We start from the raw sequence: 22906 nt of genomic DNA on the forward strand, positions 1-22906 counted from the left end.
AGCTGCCTACTGCAGCCCTTATCCTGTTCCTCCTTCGAAGCCGGAACCCCCAGGCACTCCCGGGAGGGGGCACCTGTATCCCCATTTCTTCAGCAACAGCAGACTTTTCAGGGGTGCTTTCCTTCTCCCACCAACAGCATCACACACCCCCCCACCCCGCCCCCACATCCGGGACATTGGGTCTGGGGGAGTTGGACACATTCTCCCAGGTTTTTCTCATCAAGTGTTCCCTTTTCTACTTTTCCTCTGTCGTCAGCAGATTAGGATTGAAAATCATTTACATGGAAGTAGGTGATCCTACAATTCAGCCTACATTCAGCCTTTTGACAATTAACTAAATAAACTGCTTGGGGTCACTCGGAGTAACAATTCACAGCCTGCCTGTGACAGGCAGAAGTTAAACCCCTCTGTGCTGAGGACCTCCCTACGGGGTGAGGGGGAGGCCGGTTCTGGGGAGGGAAATTCAAGGCATCTTATTATTCACCGGCTCCCTTTCCAGCTCTGACCTTAAGAGTACTCTTAACCTTCCTCCTCCAGCTTGCTAATGGGGAAATAAATCTTGGGAGAGTATCTTAAATTCTTTTTTATCACAGACTGTATCACCGAGATAATAAGACCAGCCTTCAGAGTAACCATTAAGCCACAGAAGGTGTGGTCATCATTTATGATTTTTTTAGCCTTAATTGCTAGACAGACACTTTAAGTGGGAAGTCTGTCTAATGAGCCCAGTCATTAAAACATCAAAAACTGTTATCTGGGGTTTCTATTTTAGTTAGACATTACATTATTTTAATAAGGGGGCCGCATTTCTTGTCACAGAGTTTGGTAATGGAGGCTGAAGCAACCCCCTGGGGACCGGGGGAGGGGGAGGCAGCCCTGCCTTTGGAAAAACAAGGTCACAAATCAAGCAGGAGCCCTGGAAGGGGGGACGCAGATGAGCAAGTCTGGGAACCTGACCAGGATGAGGGCCCCCGCGGTTGGGGCAGTGGGGGTGGGGGATAGGGAGGCCCTCCCTGGCCCGGGATGGGGACCGGCAGGGCGCAGGGTGTTCTGGCCTCTGTGTGCACCATCTCAGAGCGCTCTGATCTGCTGCCACACCTTGGTGCAGCACGTCCTGGAAGCTCCTTTGCTCTTGGCCTTCTTGCTGCTGCATGGGATAGGAGGCCGCCTGCAGGCCCGCCCAGTCCCTGGCCTCTCTCCTCCTCCGGGCCCCCTCCCCACGCCTCAGGCCTCCTACAGCGGCATTCTCAGAGCTGGCTGGCAGTACAGGATTGACACTGGGCATTCCCAGACTGAAGGCTCTAGACATGGACAGTCACTGCCTGCTACTGTTTATTGATCCGGACTAGCACTGTCCTCTGTGAGCCGCAGATGCAGGCCACGTGTGTAATTTACAATTTTCTAGTGGCCACATTTAAACAGCAAAAATAAACAAGGTCACTTTAAGGACGTATTTAGATACCAACATATCCAAAATATTATCATTTCAACATCTGGTCAATTTTTTTTTAAGGATTAGGATCTATTTTACATTCCTCTTTTCACACTAAATCGTACCCTTCAAGCTCATCTCCACTTGGACTACATTTCAAGTGCTCCAGAGCCACCTGCGGTAGAGACAACTATATTGGACAGGACAGTTTAAGCTTTGGTTTTCCAAGTAGTTAACTGTTACCAGGCACTTACTCTGTGCCAGGCACTGTTTTAAAGAGTTTATACATAATGATTCATTTAACACTCATAACAACCCCGTTGAGTTGATGCTACTATTATGCCCATTTTACAGATGAGGACATTAAGGCAGAGTGAGGTGAAGCAACTTGTTCCAAGTCAGAGCCTGTGAGCGGTACCATCCAAATGAGGCACATTGTAGATGGGCGCTCAGTATATATTTGAAGCCTGACTGTCTGGCCCCTTGCTCATTCTTAAAGGAACTGAGCCCTACATGACCCTGCAAATGTGGGACAAATTGCCCACCACACCAGGCCATCTGAGAGCAGCTGGTTCCCTCCCTCTGTGTGACTGACTCCCCTGGCCACGGAAGCGCCAGGTAACCACCAGCTGATTGTCTGGGGGTGCATGTCTAATACCAGGAGATCCTCCTGAAATACGAAACTTGCACACAAGTAGCTTGTTTTCAAAAAAAAAAAAAAATCAAGAGGTGAGCTTAACAAGACAGCCTTTAAAAAACAACTTACAAAAAAAGAAAACTTCTGATACTGACAACTTCTGACCTTGAAGCACTGAAGAACAATCCTAAAATTCACCATCAAACCATAGGATAGCAAAAGATGACAAGAGGAAAATGTTTCCTTGGTTATTGTCACCCCATCGTCAAAAAGATATGTGTGAACGGTAAAGGAACAACACACTCCAGCCTAGTATTAATAGATACTCAATGAATAGTGGCTGGAAAAGTCAGCTAACCCAGTCTCCTTGGAAAAAGTAGACAGAGCTTGATAGAAAGAGTTATCATCCATGGTAACTATTCCGACACAACAGAGAATGGTAATCAAAACCAGGAAAATAGAATAGGGTGACCTCAGCAGACAGAGGCTTGCATGCAAGGAGTGTGATGTCTCTCAGTGGACGATGAAGGCTGGCAGGGCCCAGAAATGGAAGCGTACCATATGTGGTCCAGCCTTTACATCCCACATGGTCAGCCTTCCTCACTAGACCAGTGCAAAACACAAAAAGGGACATGTGTAGAAGGGATGGTAGCTTTTCAAAAGGCAGGCATAATTCACAGCACTGTTGCATGGTTTTATATTACAAACCAATTCAACTGATTAAATTTATAAAGAAGAGTGGCAGGAAAAGCAGGTATCAGACATTATCTCCTATATGTATATACAGGAGAAGAAAATGCTGGCGTCCCAGTGGGTCACAGACCAGACCAAAACTTCCAAAGCTCAGAACAGCACATTCTGAACTTGCCTGGTGATCCAGTAGTTAAGAATCTACCTGCCAACGAAGGGGACATGGGTTCTATCCCTGGTCCAGGAAGATCCCACGTGCTGCAGAGCCACTAAGGCTGTGCTCTAGAACCCGGGAGACACAAATACTGAGCCCAGGTGCTGCTCACTGAAGTCTGCACCCAGATCCTGTCCTCCGCAACAAGAGAAGCCCCCGCAACGAGAAGCCTGAGAACCACAGTGAAGACCCAGCACAACCAAAAATAAATAGTTGAAAACAAAAGCACCTTCCCAGAAATAGAAGTAAGAGGTCCAGGCTGGCCCCTCCAGGAAGGGAAAGATTCATAGAAAAACAACAAAGACACCCTCAACAACCAAGGCCTCTGGGAAAGAGGAAAAGATCAAGGTTTAGTGAGTTGAGAGAAGAGACAGCTGGCAGGCTGCAGGGGTTCTAACCCCGCAGCATACAGAGTCACGAGCCTGGGTTGAAGCCAGCCAAATGACTCCCTTGCTCTGTGGTCTTGAGCAATTTCTTTACCTTTCTGAGTCCTGGCTCCTTTACCCATAAAACAAGGATGATAATAGCTGCCTTGGCAAGCTGGGCACATTGATAAAAATATATGTAAAATTACCATCTGACCAAGTGATTCCACTCCTACGTATATCCACAAGAAAAATGAAAACATTTGTCCATAGAAAATCTGTACATGGATGTTCATAAGAGCCCCAAAGTGGAAACAACCCAAATGGCCATCAGCTGGTGACCGAATAACAAAATGTGGTAGATCCACAAAGGGGAATATTATTTGGCAGCACAAAGGAGTGAATCACTGGGATGAGCTACAGTGGATGTGCCTTGAGAACATCGCGCTGAGTGAAAGAAGCCAGTCAGAACTGGACCACATGTGGTACGCTTCCATTTCTGTGAAATTAACAGAATCGGCAAATCGGTAGAGACAGAATATATATTTGTGGTTACCAGGGGCTGTCGGGGAATTCAGAAAACATTGATCTTTTCCTCTTGACTAGGGGAGTGACTGCTGATAGGTATGAGGTTCTTTTTTAAGGTGATGCTGCTGCTGCTGCTGCTAAGTCACTTCAGTTGTGTCCGACTCTGTGCGGCCCCATAGACGGCAGCCCACCAGGCTCCCCCGTCCCTGGGATTCTCCAGGCAAGAATACTGGAGTGGGTTGCCATTCCCTTCTCCAATGCATGAAAGTAGAGTCGCTCAGTCATATCCGACTCTTAGCAACCCCATGGACTGCAGCCTACCAGACTCCTCCATCCATGGGATTTTCTAGGCAAGAGTACTGGAGTGGGGTGCCATTGCCTTCTCCGTTTAAGGTGATGAATATATACTAAAAATGACTGTGGTGATGGTTATACAATTCTGTGAATATACTAAAACTGAATTGTATACTTTTAATTGGCAATTCACATGGTATGTGAAATATATTTGTATAAAATCCAGTCAGTGCATGGCATATTAAAGGTCCCTGGTAATTGTTGTAACAGAAGATGCTTTCCCCTTCTTATTTATTTGCCAGAAGGATGCAAGAAGGGCAAGTAAGGTGGGAACCTAAGTGCCGGCACAGGCCACCTTCCACAGGAGGCAAGCTTCAGGTTTCCCTACGGGGGGCTCTTCCCAGGTGGAAGTGAAGGTGGTGATCCAGCAGGGTGTGGGCATGCCATGCACTGCCAGGGCACACGCAGGGCTCCTGGGCCCCAGGGCAGGCAAGCCCTGAAGTTCAGGGTGGTGGGGCGTGGAGCTTATATGAGCGGAGGCCACACCCAGCTGTCTTGGGATAATTCAGCCTTGATTTCTGTTAATACCACCTCCCATAGCGCCTGCCAGGCTGGCAACACATTAATGAAAGTCTCTGTGTTCCAACCAGGTGGCCTGCTCCCCCAGGGCGTTATAGTGTTGAAAGTGCTCCCAAAGGTCCATTTCCGGCCTTTCCTCAAAAGACAAGTCCTTCCTTCTGGCCCCCAATTCTGCTGACGCGGGCAGAGTCTGGAATGGGATTTAGTGTGTGGGCCACTTTGGTTCCCAGGCCCACTGCAGACCTGCACAGAGTCAAGTGACTGCAGGCCTATGAGAAGACAGAGCTGAGGACCTTTCACCTTCGCCACCCCACACATGGCTCCTGACACAATCTGATGGCGTCTCCTCTACAAAGCCAGGGCCTGGCAAGGAGTCTGAGTGCCTCTCTGCAGCTGCTTGTAGTCGCTCCGTCATGCTCAGTCATGCCCTACCCTTTGCGGCCTCATGGACTGTAGCCTGCCTGGCTCCTCTGTCTGGGATTTCCCAGGCAGGAATACTGCTCTCTACAGAGACACTATGGCATCTTGATACGATTTTAGGGCATGTGGGATTGAGCTAGATCTTGTAGGACACATGGGGTCCATGGCCCTGGCCCCCTTAATACCATGGTGCCCCCCAGGGGTACAACCCCAAACAAGCTTTCCGCACACACTTTCCAAATGCCCCCTGAAGCGGTATTGCTACAGAGCATGAAGTGCGGCTGGGGAGGTATTGTACCTGGAAAGCCAAGGTTTCTTCCAGCGCTGTGACTGGTAAGCTGGGAAGCTTTAACAATTGGCTCTCCTGAATAAAGGAGGGATTGTGGTTCCCTAACCCTAACCCTTGGAAGAAAAGCTATGACAAACCTAGACAGCATATTAACAAGCAGAGACATTACTTTACCAACAAAGGTCTGTCTAGTCAAAGCTATGGTTCTTCCGGTAGTCATGTATGGATGTGAGAGTTGGACTGTAAAGAAAGCTGAGTGCCAAAGAATTGATGCTTTTGAACTGTGGTATTGGAGAAGACTCTTGAGAGTCCCTTGGACTGCAAGGAGATCCAGCCAGTCCATCCTAAAGGAGATCAGTCCTGAATATTCACTGGAAGGACTGATGCTAAAGCTGAAACTCTGATACTTTGGCCACCTGATGTGAAGAACCAACTCATTGGAAAAGACCCTGATGCTGGGAAAGACTGAAGGCGGGAGGAGAAGGGCGACAGAGGATGAGATGGTTGGATGGCATCACCAACATGATGGACATGAGTTTGAGTAGGCTCCAGGAGTTGGTGATGGACAGGGAGGCCTGGCGTGCTGCAGTCCATGGGGTCACAAAGAGTTGGACACGACTGAGCGACTGAACTGAACTGAACTGCAGTGGGAGGTGGGGGGTGGGCAGTGGTGCTCGTGTGCAGATTGTGCTGATTTCCACGGCGTGCCTACCTGTACCACAGCTGATTTCAAAGACGGCTGTGTTGAACAACTGGTTACAAAATTCCTAAAACCTAACCACTGGCTCCTGCGCTCACAGGCGGGTCCAGGCTGGCCCCCAGCACACCTGCCATTGCGAGTCTTCTTGTGCAGCTCTAATGCTAATTTAGAAAGTCCCCTGAATTAAGAACGCAATCGGAAGATTCTTTGTAGGGTCATGTTTTAGAACCAAATAATAATACTAATCAAAACCCTGACAGCATCCTGTGACCTGAACCAGGCTTTGGGAAATTGAGAAATGGTGCACTGCATGGCAGGGCTCCTGCCTGTGTGCCAGGCGGGCATAGAGCCAGGCCCTAGGGGCAGGAAGCTGCTTGTTCCTCTCTCCATCCTGGCTTTGGTGGCAAACCCCATCCCACAGCCCCCATCGCATCAGGGGCTAAAGGACTCTGGCTGGGCTCCCCTCTCCTAGCCTTTGCTGACCTGCAACAGAATCCTCTCCTCTGCCCAGCATCTCACCTTCAGAAAGTACTTGACAAACTCCTCTGTGCCCAGGTAGTACAGACTCAATGTGTGCCTCCTCCCAGGGAACCTCGCATCTCTGAAAGTAGCAACAAAAGGAAGAGGGCAATACTTAAACTGAAGCATCCCAGGCATGGTGGGCAAGGCAGGCCTGCAGGTGTAATAAGAAACGAGGGGCGGAAACCCTGTTATCCTGAGCAAGGGGTTATGGGAGCAGGATGACAAGAAAGTGGTCCAAGCAAGAAGCTGAAACCGCCTAGAAGGAGGCATAGATTGAGAACTAGTCCCCAGGCTGGTGGTGGGGAGCCCCAGGAAAGCCGGAGGGAGGGTTGCCAAGGGGGCCAAAGTTCCTGGGAGCTAAAGGCTTTGTTCACTATCCTGGTTGTGGGGATGTTTCCCCGGCAAAACCTATCAAACTGTAAGACATACACAGTTTATTGTGTGTCAGTTATACCTCAATAAAGTGGCCACAAAAACATCCCCCAGGCAAGCTGTGGAGATGGGTATTTGGCTCGACCCAGAGACCCACCAGCTTGGAACAAACCCTCATGGCCTTAAGAATGGGACCTGGGGACAGGGGTCGGGGGACAGGACCTCTCCGGTCACCCACCTCCAGACTGCACAGGTTGCAGGGTCCCAGGGAGGGGCAGGAAGGAGGAGGGGATGGTTATATAAGTGGGCTCGGCAAGCAGTCAGACTGCCCAGAATTGTCTGTTTGCGAGGATGAAGGTGATATAATTGGAATCGGAGCCTCAGCTGAACCAGGAAATGAGTGGAGATTTAAATACCAGGATGCAAAGTTTACCAAAGGGATAGGAGAGAGGGAGGGAGGAGAGGTGGAGAATGTGGGGAGGGAGCTTTGGAAAGAAGAGTGGAAAGGGTCAGGAGAGGGAGGAAGGGAGATTGGGAGGACGGCCAAGGAAGAGGGGAGCAAAGAGGGGGAGGCTGGAGGGGAGGAGAGGAGGGGAGAGGAGGAAAGAGGGGGAGGGTGGAGGGGAGGAGAGGAGGGCTGGGAAGAGGTGGGAGGGGGAGGGGAGGGGGAGGACCGGGAATCAGGGGAGAAAAGACGCTGACACAGCAAGGCCAGGAGGGGCTTGCAGAGTGGGCTCCCTGAAAAGATTCCGGGAGGTCGCCAACACCTTTCAGGCAGCCGGGAGGGAAAGAAGAGCCTGCAGATACTTCTGGAGAGGAGCGCAGCTTGGGTGGAGGCCAGAGGCAGGCCCAGAGGCTAGGCTGGGCTGGGGAGGACCCAGGGGGCTGGGCAGCGCCTGCGGGGACTGGTCTGTTCGGTGATCCCGAGAAGCAAGTCACAGGCTACCCCAACTTGGGAGCCCTCCTGCACCAAGTCACACCCTACCCCAACTTGGGAGCCCTCCTGTGCCGCCTCCCCTATTCCTCCGGGGGCTTATTTGCAAATGAGGATGGACTCTAGGTTCATCTCTGGAGGTTAAGACGGAGCTCTGCTCAGCAAACTCTCCAGGTCCCCGGTGACGTGAAGAACAAATTACCTAGAGAGTAGCCATAGAACTGGCTGGTTGAGCTGATTTCTGTTCAGCCCCTGTCATACATTGCTCTCAAAGGCATTCAAATGTTCCTAGGGGGATTGATTTTATGCCCACACAGATGTTACTTCTTCTTCCTCTTCTCATAAAAACAAAACCTTTCCTTCAAATATTTGTTGTTCAGTCGCTAAGTCATGTCCGACTCTGTGCGATCCCATGCACGGCAGCACTTTGGGCTTCTCTGTCCTTCGCTACCTCCTGGAGTTTGCACTCAGCCTCACACTGCAGGCTGTAGGGATGGCCCCATTTCCCAGAATGGGAGACTGAGGCACAGAGAGGTGAAGTGGCTTAACTATTGTTGTTCAGTCGCTAGGTCATGTCTAACTCTTTGCGACCCCATGGACTAGAGCACACCAGGCTTCCCTCTCCTTCACTATCTTCTGGAGTTTGCTCAAACTCATGTCCATTGAGTCAGTGATGCCATCCAACCATCTCATCCTCTCGTCCCCTTCTCCTCCTGCCTTCAATCTTTACCAGCATCGGGGTCTTTTCCAATGAGTCAGTTCTTTGTATCAGGTGGCCAAAGTATTGGAGTTTCAGCTTCAACATCAGTCCTTCCAATGAATATTCAGATTGATTTCCTTTAGGATGGACTGGTTGGATCTCCCTGTAGTCCAAAGGACTCTCAAGAGTCTTCTCCAATACCACAGTTCAAAAGCATCAATTCTTTGGTGCTCAGCCTTCTTTATGGTCCCCCTCTCACATCCATACATGACTACTGGAGAAACTATAGCCTTGACTAGACGGACCTTTGTTGTCAAAGTGATGACTTGGCTTTTTAATATACTGTCTAGGTTTGTCATACCTTTTCTTCCAAGGAGTATGTGTCTTTGAATGTTGTGGCTGCAGTCAATGTCTACACTGATTTTGGAGCCCAAGAAAATAAAATCTGCCACTGTTTCCACTTTTTCTCCATCTATTTGCCATGAAGTGATGAGACTGGATGCCATGATCTTTGTTCTATGAATGTTGAGTTTTAAGCGAGCCTTTTCACTCTCTTCTTTCACCCTCATCAAAAGGCTCTTTAGTTCTTCACTTTCTGCCATTAGAGTGATATCCTCTGCATAACCCACTCCAGTATTCCTGCCTAGAGAATCCCATGAACAGGGGAGCCTAGTGGGCCATGGTTCATAGGGTTGCAAAGAGTTGGACACGTCTGAAGGGACTTTGCACAGCACATCTGCCTATCTGAGGCTGTTGATATTTCTCCCGACAATCTTGATTCCAATTTGTGAGTCTTCCAGCCCAGCATTTTGCATGATGTACTCCGCACAGAAGTTAAATAAGCAGGGTAACAATACATAGCCTTGACCAGTTTGGAACCAGTCCATCTTTCCAAGTCTGCTCACTATAAATTCATCATAAGTAGTTGGTGGGAAAAACCATAGATCTTTAATTTCAGTTTGGTGATCTTTTCTATTATATAGTCTGCTCTATCGAATTAATTGAATATAATTACCACCATCATCATCCACGGGCACAGTAATATTGCCTCACAAGGATGAGAGCAATCAAGTTTTGTGTCTTTTACACATAGACCTTGGGCCTGACACAGCCTGATGCCACACTGACCAGACAGTGGACGCCTTGTGACTCTCTTTGCCACAGCTGCACTTGCTGCCCACAGCCTGGTTGCCCTGCCCCCTTTACCTGGTTTGAAGAGCAGAGCTCTAAAAGCCTCCCTGTTGCTGGCACCTCTTATCCAGCCTGCAGTGCATTTTAAGAGGCATGCTCTTTAGGGAGCTAATTACCTAATTAGTGCATCTAGAGGAAGGCTTAAGTTATGAGGCTGATAATAAGGCAAAACCCAAGAAACAATTGTGCCAGGCGGCTCCTTGCTGTCAGGCTCGTTGTCTGTGTCAAATTATTAATTACGATTCTTAATCACTCCTTTTCCCGTCAGAACCCCTGAGATTTAATTCACTTCATCCTTTGGCCCTCCTAGAATACTCGGTTCTGAATGCCATTCTGCTCCTGGGTGAGGGGGGCAGGCAGGGGGGCGGGTTAGAACGTGACATCCAGCCAGGCAGCCTGAGAACACCTGTAGCCACCTGCCTGGCCGCCAAGCCAAGGCCAGGGTCTGCCTGCGGGTCCTGTCTTGGGGAGGGTGTGTTTGGACAGGAAGGCTCAAGGAGAGGGTCCCGAGGGGTGGGGCAGGTGACATTCGATGGGCAAGGGGAGCAGCTCAGTACGTCTGTTGTTAGCAATCTGATGGGGCTGTCGGACAGGAGAGAAATTAGGCCTATTCTATCACGCCATGGACAAAACTAGGATCAATGAGCACGATGTGTGAGGTTCAACTGGAGTTTCACAGAATAACCTTCTGACTATCAGAGCTGTGAACTATCCAGGGGGAAACCAGCCTCTGCTGGCCAGACGTGATCTGGCAGCTCATGGACCCTCATCTTTGAGACCCAAGGATTCCTCCCACTTCTATGCCCCGTTCCATCCTAAACTGACTGTACTGATAGGTGTCTGGGTCTGTCTGTCTCCCCTACTCCCACCCTGAGGCCAACACTGTGTCTGACTCAGGCCTGTGTCCCCCTCCCCCAGCCCCTCTCGCGGCCCCTGGTGCTCAATGAACATGAGCGAATTCGAGTTGAAACAGAAAACAGGCCCAGCTTCATCAAATCATAAAAGTCCTACACCAACATGAAATGGAACATTTGGATTGGAGGAAATGTCAGCGGTTCCTTAACTACTTTTCTCCAAGGAGTGGAATAAATTTATACAATGTTTGTGAAATTAACAGTTGTTTTAAGGGTTAAAAGCCAATATGAAACTTCTAAAGGATCCTTGGATGGCATTTTTTCCCCTTTCCTGAATATTTGGTAACCCGAGGTGAGCTACTATCCAAGACTGTTCTGATCCTGTCGTGATGGTCCAGGTGGGGAACGCAGGGGGAGCCCTGGGTGGGGGTCAGCAGAAAGACGGTGTAGGAGGTGTGCCCTGTTTAACCTCAGATGTGACAGAGGTGAGGTGGCCTTCTTGTGGATGGACCTTCCATGCTTATTTATTTTCAGACCAACCTTTCAAAACATAAAACAAAATATATATGGTGTCTTTTTTGTATATATATATATATATACACACACACACACACACACACACACAACCATGTATACCAAAATATAACAGAAGAAAACTCAGGCATAGCCAGTCAAGAAAAAGAGAGAGTAATCACAAATACACAATTTTTCTTGGTAGGCAAGTTAGCAATTTAGGGCCCTAAGATTATTGGGTACATTCTCGTTGAGCCAGCAGTTCTACTTCTCATTGTTTATCCTAATAGTTAAGTATGTGCAACAGTTTTATTACCTAACATGAATCTTGGTATTGTTATGCCATAGGAGAAATTTTAAATGTCCAACAGAAAAAGCTTAAATAAAACATGTGATTGTACATTGATGCAATGAAATGACTTGCAATTGTTAAAATAGTCCAGATAAGTATTTTACCGACATGGTAACCTGTTACGTGGTGACAGGTATAAACAGTGTTGGACAGAAAGATCCCATTTGTTTAATAAAATTTATATTCACAAAAAAATACCTGGGGTGATATAAATTCATAGTAATAACAGGAACCGGGAGGATTACAACAGTGTAATTTTCTTTCTCTTATTTTCCTCCTCTCTTTCTCCCTTTCTTCCTTCATTCCTTCTTTTTTCTCTCTCCCTCCCTTCCTCCTCCACCCCTCCTTTCTTTCAACAATGGACATGTGTTACTTTTATAATTAGAGAGTTTAAGCTTATGCATGCTTTTCCCAGGAAAAGAATGTCATCATAGATAGTTGAGGAAAAAAAGTTTGCAAAATGTATGTGCAAAAACCTGACGTCTGTGTGTGTGTTTGTATACACTGAGAGAAAAGGAAAATAGACCATCAGAGGATTACGTCTTCTGTTTTTTACCTGTTTCTTAGCAGTGGAACTTAGAAGATTTTCCTCCTCTTTCCATTGTCTACATAACATGTAAACAAAAATTCATACAAAATGTAAAAAGTTTTGAATGGAATGATTGTGTGGTCTCACATGCTATATGGGTTTAGCTTTAGAGGAGGTGACAGGAAGTGTTCGCGCGGATGATACCTGGCCTTTACATGTGGAGCACCTTTGAGTGTCCATCACGGGAAATCTGCACCCTCAAATCCAGGAGGCTGATAGGGTGGTATCTCTTGAGTAATCCTTGAAGGTATGCCTCCCATACTCCTATGACTGGGCATTTTGGGGCAGACGGGACTGTGACATAAGGGGAAAGACCCTGGACCTACTAGCCAGTGGACCCACCGTGATACCAGCTAACTGCACTGATCCCCTCCAGGGCCTCAGTTTTCTCATTTGCAAAGTGGAGATCATCCTCTCTGACCTGCTGCTCTTCCCAGCGCTGTGAACGAACATGGAAAAGCAACTCCCAGATGCAAGGAAGAGCCATCACCGTTAGTTATTGGGAAAGCCAGGGACGAGGCAAAAAAGGTAAGCTAGACAGAGGATCCAAACAGTCCATTCTGAAGGAGATCAGCCCTGGGATTTCTTTGGAAGGAATGATGCTAAAGCTGAAACTCCAGTACTTTGGCCACCTCATGCGAAGAGTTGACTCATTGGAAAAGACTCTGATGCTGGGAGGGATTAGGGGCAGGAGGAGAAGGGGACGACCGAGGATGAGATGGCTGGATGGCATCACTGACTCGATGGGCGTGAGTCTGAGTGAACTCCGGGAGTTGGTGATGGACAGGGAGGCCTGGCGTGCTGCGATTCATGGGGTCACAAAGAGTCGGACACGACTGAGCGACGGAACTGAACTGAACTGAGACAGAGGATGCTAAGTTGCTTCAGTCGTGTCTGACTCTTTGTGACCCTATGGGCTATAGCTTGCCAGGCTCCTCTGTCCCTGGGATTCTCCAGGTAAGAATACCGGAGCGGGTTCCTGTGCCCTCCTCTAGGGAATCTTCATGACCCCGGAATCGAACCCTGGTCTCTTACATCTCCTGCACTGGCCAGTGTGCTCTTTACCACTAGCAGCCCTTGGACAGGAGATAATGCAGGTTCAATTGGTTTCTGAACCAGCTTAGACTGGAGCACCTCCCTAGAACTCGCTCTGTCCCACAGGGCTGGCAGGAGGTATGGGGCAGGGAGCACCTCAGCTCACCTTCATCAGAGGCTACCTCCTGACCTAGGGTATGTCTGTCTTCACTTGGCACAAAGTCAAGGGGAAAGCCATGCAAATCCCGAGGTCTGATATTCTAGAAACGGAACATGTGCGAATGATGAACTCATCTTATCCTCAAACTCAGCCCTCAATGCAGATTCCATCTCAGGTTGCATTCTGGCCGCTGGTAGTGTGAACACAGCCCCACAGTGTCGGAACGACCTGCTCCGCCTGCTGCCTGTGAAGCTGCGCTCCTGCCCGGTCATCGGGGGCCGCACCAGGAAGCAGGCGGCTCTCCAGCGCCGGAGGTGGCTATGGAACACCATCAGGCCGAGTCTCCCTTCACCTGGGTCCCTGCTGTTGTTGCTTAGTCACTAAGTTGTGTCCGACTCTTTTGTGACCCCACAGACCGTAGCCCCCGCACCCCGGCTCCTCTGTCCGTGGGGTTTCCCAGGCAAGAATCCTGGAGTGGGTTGCCATTTTCTTCTCCAGGGGATCTTTCCAACCCAGGGATCAAACCCATGTTTCCTGCCTTGGCAGGTGGATTCTTTTTTTTTTTTTTTTAATCAAATACATATTTAATTAAGAAACTAATAATGCAATATTACCCAAACAAAATGTAAGCACGTGTTCAATTATCATGTTCTATATTTCAGAGAAGAGGCATTAAGGATTTATGCCATAAGTTTATTTACAAACATATTTAGGATGCTGAGTTCAAGGGACTGATCCTTTTAAGAGACTGCACCTCTTAATATGCTCCTCTTCCTATCTTTCTCATGGATTACTTTTTAAGCGGTTGGTGTCTTACTATAAAGAAAGGTGCAGCAAATCCAGACCCAAAGAACAAAGTCATCATAGCTAGTAACTGCCGCTTGTTTTCCACTGAAAATGGTATATTCTTCCCTGGACCCTCCTCATAGTGGCTCCGACGAATCACAGAGGTTGTGAACCTCCGGATGCTCTGTCCCAACATAGCGCTGTTGGACGCTCTACAAAAGATCCAGAGACCGGAGGCGGAAGAAATGGCGGCTGCAAAACTAGGCTTCTTGCCTCACGACCTTGCTCCTCTCGGCAGGTGGATTCTTTACCACTGCACCCCCAGCGGAGCCCGGGTCTCCATTCACTTGTCTGTAAGGTGAGGGCTGTGTTGTCCCATGAAGGCCTTTTCTCCTTTAGAGATCCTGAGGTCCATCACCTAGCGATCTAGAGGCAATAGTTCTGCCCTTGACAGAAGTCGTCATAGTCCTGGGGCTGATCTCATACAGGTGGGTCTAAGGTAAATTTACAGGCAGCAGGAATATCAGGCAGGAAAAGAGCTCAAGAAAATACAACTCTATTGGGGAGGACATGGGGCAGCTAGGAACAGATGGATGACTGGATGGACGACTGTTCCCTCCCACGGAACACAGACTGGCATCGTTTTATGACACGAATGCCCCCTCTGACCCAGCCATCTCACCCCTAGTTGTAGAACAGAGAGAAACTCGTGGACACGGGCTCTAGGAGACATGTGACAACATGTTCTCAGAAACATTGTTATTAACAGCAGAAAAACCCACAACCCTCTCCAGTGTCACTGACCTCAAACTGGATAACTAGGTTATGGCGCCATCACACTGCAGAATACTATTCGGTGGTTAAAATGCACATGAACTACAGCTGGCTGCACCCACGTGGGTGAATCATGGAAACATAAAATTGAGAGAAAGAAGCAATCACAGAAGAGATACAGTTTGATTTCATTTATGTAAAGTTCAAATACTGACGAAACTACCAATAACTTTTTCCTAAACTGTGGACAAATATATATGACATAAAAGTTGCCAGGTCAACCATTTTGAAGTATACAATTCAGTGGCATTAGATATGTTTACAATGTTGGGCAACCATCACCACTATTTTTAATACCTTCTCTTCACCCCAAAAAGAAACTCTGTACCCACTAAGCAATAACTCCCCATCCCTTCCTCCACTCAGCCCTGGGGAACCCCTAACCTACTTTCTGAGCTTATGAATTTGCCTATACTAGATATTTCATATAAGTGGATTCATACAATATCTGTCCTTTTGTGACTGGTTCATTTCGCTTAGCATAATGTCTTCAAGGTTCATCCATGTTAAGCACATATTAGAACTTCATTCTTTCTATGGCTTGCACTCATTTCACATGCTAGCAAAGTAATGTTCAAAATTCTCCAAGCTAGGCTTCAACAGTAATGAAACCGAGAGCTTCCAAATGTTCAAGCTGTTTTTAAAAAAGGCAGAGGAACCAGAGATCAAATTGCCAAATCCGTTGGATCATAGAAAAAGCAAGAGAATTCCAGAAAAACATCTATTTCTGCTTCATTGACTATGCTAAAGCCTTTGACTGTGTGGATCACAACAAACTGTGGAAAATTCTGAAAGAGATGGGAATACCAGACCACCTTAGCTGCCTCCTGAGAAACCTTTATGCAGGTCAAGAAGCAACAGCTAGAACTGGACATGGAACAACAGACTGGTTCCAAGTTGGGAAAGGAGTACACCAAGGCTGCATATTGTCACCCTGCTTATTTAACTTATATGCAGAGTACATCATGAGAAATGCTGGGCTGGATGAAGCACAAGCTGGAATCAAGGTTGCCAGGAGAAATGTCAGTAACCTCAGATATGCAGATGACACTACTCTTATGGCAGAAAGTGAAGAAGAACTAAAGAGCCTCTTGAAGAAGGTGAAGGAGGAGAGTGAAAAAGCTGGCTTAAAACTCAACATTCAAAAAAACGAAGATCATGGTATCCGGACCCATGATTCCATGACAAATAGATGGGGAAACAATGGAAGCAGTGACAGATTTTATTTTCTGGGGCTCCAAAATCACTGCAGATGGTGACTGAAGCCATGAAATTAAAAGATGCTTGCTCCTCGGAAGAAAAGCTGTGACAAACCTAGACAGTGTATTAAAAAGCAAAGAATGTCTTTGTAGTAATGTACTTTGCTGACAAAGGTCTGTATAGTCAAAGGATTGGTTTTTCCAGTAGCCATGTATGGATGTGAGAGGGGGACCATAAAGAAAGCTGAGCACCAAAGACTGATGCTTTAGAACTGTGGTGTTGGAGAAGACTCTTGACAGTCACTTGGACAGCAGGAGATCAAGCCAGTCAATCCTAAAGGAAATCAATCTGAATATTCATTGGGAGGCCTGATGCTAAAGCTGAAGCTCCAGTACTTTGGCCACCTGATGCAAAGAATTGACTCATTGGAAAAGACCCTGATGCTGGGAAAGATTGAAGGCAGGAGGAGAAGGGGATGACAGAGGATGAGATGGTTGGATGGCGTCACCAACTCAATGGACATAAGTTGGAGCAAACTCCAGGGGATGGTGAAGAACAGGGAGGCCTGGCATGCTGCAGTCCATGGGGTCACAAAAAGTGAGACACGACTGAGCAACTGAACAACAACAACAAGAACTTTATTCTTTTTATGGCTGATATATATATATGAAATGCATACATGTGTATATATATGTGTGTATATACACACACAGAAAAATATCAAATATATATTTGGCTTTTTTTACTGGTTCATCTGTTAATGGACACTTGTTAGTTTCTACCTTTTGGCTATTGGGAATAATGCTATCAACATTTGTACACAAGCATCTGTTTGAGTCCCTGTTTTGAAATCTTTTGGGTATTCACCAAGAAGCAGAATTGCTGGGTCATATGGTAATTTTATCTTCAATTTTTTGAGGAAATGCAAACATTTGTAGAGTCCTATATAACTGATGCTGAAGCTGAATATATAACTGATACTGAAACATCACCAACTCAATAGACATGAGTCTGAGCAACTCCAGGAGATGGTGGAGGACAGAGGAGCCTGGCGTGCTGCAGTCCATGGGGGTTGCAGAGTCAGATATGACTTAGCGACTGAACAACAACGCATGTAAGTAGTAAAACCATCAGTAAAGCAAGGGAATGATGAGGCCACAGTTCAGGATAATAATTCTTTCTGGAAGAAAGGAAGGGGATGCCATGGAGGAAGACTGAGGAGCTTTAGTACTTTGGGTCATATTTTATGTCTGAAACTGAATGACAGGTTCGCAAGAGTTTATTTTATTCTTCTTCACAACCTCCATACACACGGCAGATATTCTTCTGCATGTATCAAATGCTACATTAAATAAAAAGAAAAATGTAAAGAAAAGAGTCCACTGCCCTGCACCTCAATAGGACAGTGGCAGAGACCCTGGCGTCCAGCTCCTGGTGGGAGGGAGTCCCCACTGTGCTCAAGGTGCCATCCAGCTCAGAAGCCCGGGGTCAGCGTGACCCTTGCTACCTCTCCCATGAGACGGCCAGCGCCTTGAGGTCAGCAAAGGAGGCTAGTGTATCTTTGGATTTTGGCAAATGATGCCTGCTCTACACATTTGTTTACTGAATACATGAACATATCAAGATTTCTCAGTAGCCTCTTCCCGGAAGCTAATAGCTGTGGCTTTCAGAAAGTCTCCCTTTTAGCCACACCCAAGGTTTCCAGACACAATCCTGAGGACACCTTCTCTCTCCAGCCCTGAGAAGACACAAAGAGAGGAGTTGTCAGGCCCGAAGCCAGCTGTCTGCTGTTTCTCTCACTGCAACTTCTCTCAGGCAACTGTCTCTCTGGCAGCTCCCCGGAGCGGGCCAGGTGCTGAAGCTCTCCTGATTCCTGCCGCCTGCCAGAGGGTCCCCACCCTCAGAGGGCCCCTGCTCTGACCGCTCATCTCTGCCGCTGTTCTCTGCATGTACTATCTTCATCCTAGCTGGTACTCAGAGCCCCTTACATGTCCACGGACCTCTTACTGCCCAGTGTGCAGAGGAGGGATGTCGAACAAGAATGGCTTCTGTGTTGCTGTGACGCAGTGAGAAGCTGACAGTGCTGGGGGGGTGGATGGCAGAGAGCCATCGGGCCTCTGTGCCTCCAGGCCTGCTTTTACCTTGCCGCCGGCCACCGCTGCTGCTGTCCACCCCAGGCAGGGCACTCACCCTAGGACCAATTCTTCTAGCACAACCAACCAGCCTTGGCCAAGGACCCTCATACAGATAGCCCTTCGGCCTCTCCTCCCAGCCTGCGTTGCTGTGCGTTTCCACCCCGAGGTCCCAGGGCCTGCATACTCAGAGGCTGCCTCACAGATACGGCCCACCAAGGACTCAGAACCCAGGCAGGGGCCAGGGCCAAATCTCCAGTATAAAAACATCTCCCCCGGAGCTCCACAGTCCCTGGATGAGGGCTGGGTCGGCAGGTCCCAAAGGGGCGTGGCCATCCTCCCAGAGATGCCTGCAGACGCAACTGGGCGGACACCCACATGCCAGTGGTTTCCCACGGGCCACAGCCTTGGCCAGCACCAGCGGGTCACCTTCTTCCAGTCTCGGCGTCTTAAAGTTCCCTCCCGTGGAGCATCACCTTACCGGTCCATCACCACCCTGCCTGGGACTCTGCTTCACATCCACAAAGCTAAGCAATACCTGAGTAATTCTACCAGAATTTTACTTTAATCATTATACTGCCGGCTCAAACAATTCAGTGTCTTCCATCACCTCCTTGGTTTGGCTATTCGTTCACTTACAAGCAATGAGCCATTCCTAGGCACAGACTGTGCTGGGAACAGGGACACAAAGACCAGGAAAACACCATCCGACCCCCTCGGCCTGTCCCTCGAAGCCCTCTGCCACAGAGGCCCTTCCTACATACCTAGGTGGGTCTTGCCTCTCCCCGCATCCAGCCAAACTGGAACGCTCACTTCCTGAGGATCCCACCACTGTTTGTTTCCTTCTGTCATTGCTCATCTGTTGCTGTTGAAATTCCTTCAAGGTCCCCTTCAAGTGACACCTCCTCCAGTAAGCCTTCCTGGTTAACCCTACCAGAAGCTCATATCTGAACAGAGAAAGCACAGGGCCTGCATCCACTAGTTCTTCCCCAGTCATGTAGGGAGAGGAGGTCGGAAATGCTCCAAAGGACATTCCATTCTTCAAAGGCAGCAGCTCTTCTTTCTAATTCTTAGGCATCTCCCATAACACTTAGCACATACCCGGGCACATGAGCAAAAGCTGTGACCTGGGAAAGGACTTCATTTTTATCTTTCTGAAAATTCCAGCAATGCAACTGGCCAGGAGAGGGGTTAGGGCTATGGACCCAGCCAACAGCTTTTCCTCACTCCAAGAATCCACCAGCCAGAGAAACTACAAGTACGTTTTTAAGAAAAATAGGCTATACCAGAACATACTAGTATCTTCACAGACAAAGCAAGTTTCCGCCTCTTTATAAATCACAAGTCTTTCCTTATCATTATCTGAAATGCAGAAGCTTCAGAATGGAGAGAGAGTCTTAGAGGCAGCACTGAGCAGAACCCATAGTCGAGGTCAGGAGATGAAAAGTAAGAGAGTGCCAAGCTAGCAGACAAGAGAGGACCGTCCAATCTCTCAGTTTCTGCCGAATTCAAAGTCATTCTGCCATGGTGGGTAAGGACATAGGTGTTAGGAGGAGAGTCATGGGTTCCAGTCCTAGCTCAACCACTTTCCCGCTGTGTGGCTGTAGGCAAGTTACTTGGCCTCTCTGGTCTCATATTTCATCTATAGAACAGTAATAATATATAGTTGCTCACTGGATGGTTTTGAAGGTTCAACAAGCACTTATAAGCACTTATAACATTGCCTGGACCTCTGATCATTTGCTATGAGTCAACCCTTACTGTAAAACAAAATATCTCACTCTTTTCACTCCACAAAATATTATCTGTGGATGGAGCCCTTATGACATCTAATGAGCTGTCCAAGTAGAAGAATCTTTACTAACACAGACCCAACTTCTCCCCAGAAAGGCACTACCAATTTATATTCCTTACAGAAGACATGGATGGAAATACCTATTTCACTGCACCTTTGCTTGCCAGCTCTGGCTATTCTAATATAAAAAAACAACAACCATAAAACAAAGCTTTCTGAAATTGATGATTTTAAAAAAAAAGGTGGCATCTCAAGAGTTTTATCTTGAATTTTTAAACTAGTTTTGAGGTTCAACCTTGCCTCACATGTGAACTGGCCATTTGCCATATACAGTCCTACATTTGGGAACTGTCAGTTCCTTTTTCCCTTTTTATGCTGCTGAGGGTTATGTTTGTCTCTTAAGGTTTATGGAAGCTCTTTTTATAGGGTTAATATATTAACTTTTGCCATATGTTTTACAAATATATGCATATGTTTTTAAACTTTCAAAACCATCAAAAGATTGTCACCAAGAGACCTGAAATACTTAGTCTGCCTAATCATTCCTCTTTTAGCATCTTATCCTAAAAACTGGAACCAGGATGTTCATTCTAATGCTATTTATAATAAGAAAATTTGGAAACTACCCAAATATACAGCCCTGAGGGTACATTAATGTGAATGAATAGCACAAAGCCATTAGAATGAGATTGTCTATGAATGATTAGGAAGTGATCACAGCTCAAATGCAAAATAATAAAAACAACATAATGTCCAGAATAACCCAATTTGGCTAAATTAAAAAAAATACACTTTAACCAAGGTTGAAACAAGATACACCAAAATATTGGTAACTTTCATTGGAGTCATTTCTGAGTGATGGAATCAATGCTGCCTTTATTTTCTTCATCCTTTTCTGACTTTCAAAATCTCCTATGATAAATGTATTATTTTCTGTATTTTTAAAATGAAGATTTACTTTTATCATGTCAGTTTTTCAAAATCCAGTGCCCACCAGATACCTCACTCCGAGGCTTGTTAAAACCTACATCACTGCATCCCACCCCCAGAGTGTCTGATTCAGGATGTCCAGGGTCTGCAGCTGAGAGCCTGCATTTCTCACAAGTTCCCAGGTGATGCTTGATATTGCCTATTCAGGGAAAACACTTGGAGAACCACGGCTTTGTACTAAAGGGTATTTTTTTTCTCCCATTGCATAATTTTCATCTAGCTTGAGATGATAAAGAACACCGGCCCCTGATCTTAATCCCTGAAGATTGGTTGTTTCTACCAGGAGAGAAAGGAGCCAGAACACCACCACCACAAGCCCAGTGGGCAAGCCTTCTCATTCCCACTGCCAGCTCTGCATTCTTGGAAGCCCTACGTTCCACACATTCCTTCCTTGAAACTACCAGGCACCTCCCTTTCCTTCTCATTTTCCAACCAAGTGAACTTGGGGAATGAGGGCATTTCTCATTAGTATTAGCTCCCACAGTTTGAATGAACGTTCATGTGTGACTGGGAGTGGGGGTGGGGAAACCTCCCAGCCTGTCCATAAACTCCTGGTGAGCTCAGGACATACTGCACGGGTCCATCAAATGTGTGTTGGTCTGAATGGGTCCTTTCTGCCCTCCGAGGACTGTTCTAAGCTGGGAGGACAGAATGGAGAGCAGGATTAGCTGGGTCCTACCTACATGAAGCTTACATCCTAGTGGGAAGACATACACTATCACAAAAGCATGGATAATGACCTCATTGATGGGCCTGAGCATGCTGAAGGAAATGAAACAGAGGGACAGAATTGTAAGTGACAAGCAGGGCGGTGAGGGGCATTCCACTGGTTGGGGGCTAAGACAGGGCCTCCTGAATCTGCAGTGTGATGGTCCTAAGTGAGGTCAAAGGGGCAGGGCAGGATAGATCTCGCTGGGGACCTTAGGCTACTGTTTCTCAAATGCTATGCCCAGCGATTCTGACTCAGTGGATTTGGAAGGAGATCTTACACTTCTATCAAGTTCCTGGTTGGTGGGGGAGGGTCCAAGCTGCTGGTCCAGGGATCCCCCTCTGAGTAGCAAGGTCTTAGGTCATAGCTTCCCTGGCAGCTCAGCTGGTAAAGAATTCGCCTGCAATGCCAGAGACCCCAGTTTGATTCCTAGGTCAGGAAGATCCCCTGAAAAAGGGATAGGCTACCTACACTAGTACTCTTGGGCTTCCCTGGTGGCTCAGATGGTAAAGAATCTGCCCATAGTGTGGGAGATCTGGGTTCGATCCCTGGGTTGGGAAGATTCCCTGGAGCGGGGAACGGTACCCACTCCAGTATTCTGGCCTGCAGAATTCCATGGACAGAGGAGCCTGGCAGGATACAGTCCATGGGGTTGCAGACAGTCAGACATGACTGAGCAACTTTCCTTTCTAGGTCATAGTAAGGAGTTTGGAATTCAACCTAATTACAATGAGGGGCCACTGAGAGTTTGAAACTAGACAGTGACAGATTGTATTTATGTTTTCCAAAGATGATTTTGAGAGAGAGAATACTTGGGAGAGCTTGAGAGGCAAGAGTTCAGATGAGAGCTGAGGACACTGGAGCACTGGAGGTGTGGACAAGACACAGGTCCAGCATGCAGGCTGCACCCAGGGTTGGCAGGACAGGCTGTTGGCCTGGATGCTGGATACTGGGGTAACAGGTGGGGGGAAGCAAAGGAGATTTAATCTGTGCTGAGCCTCGCCCTCCCATCAACCCATCAGGGATTCACTTGAGGACTTCTGGCACTAGGCACACACAGTCCAAGCTTCCCAGGTGGCACAGTGGTAAA

General features: G+C 47.6%; 1 protein-coding gene and 1 pseudogene across 4 annotated transcripts in view; both read right to left on the reverse strand.

Annotated features, from left to right (window-relative positions):
* The window catches only part of ZBTB7C (zinc finger and BTB domain containing 7C), a 384349-nt gene that overhangs the window by 70007 nt on the left and 291436 nt on the right, over window positions 1-22906 (reverse strand). The window lies entirely within an intron of this gene.
* On the reverse strand, window positions 14027-14441 carry LOC102189083 (annotated as a pseudogene).

Source organism: Capra hircus, chromosome 24 (genome assembly GCF_001704415.2).
Source record: "Capra hircus breed San Clemente chromosome 24, ASM170441v1, whole genome shotgun sequence".
NCBI classification, from domain to species: Eukaryota; Metazoa; Chordata; class Mammalia; order Artiodactyla; family Bovidae; genus Capra; species Capra hircus.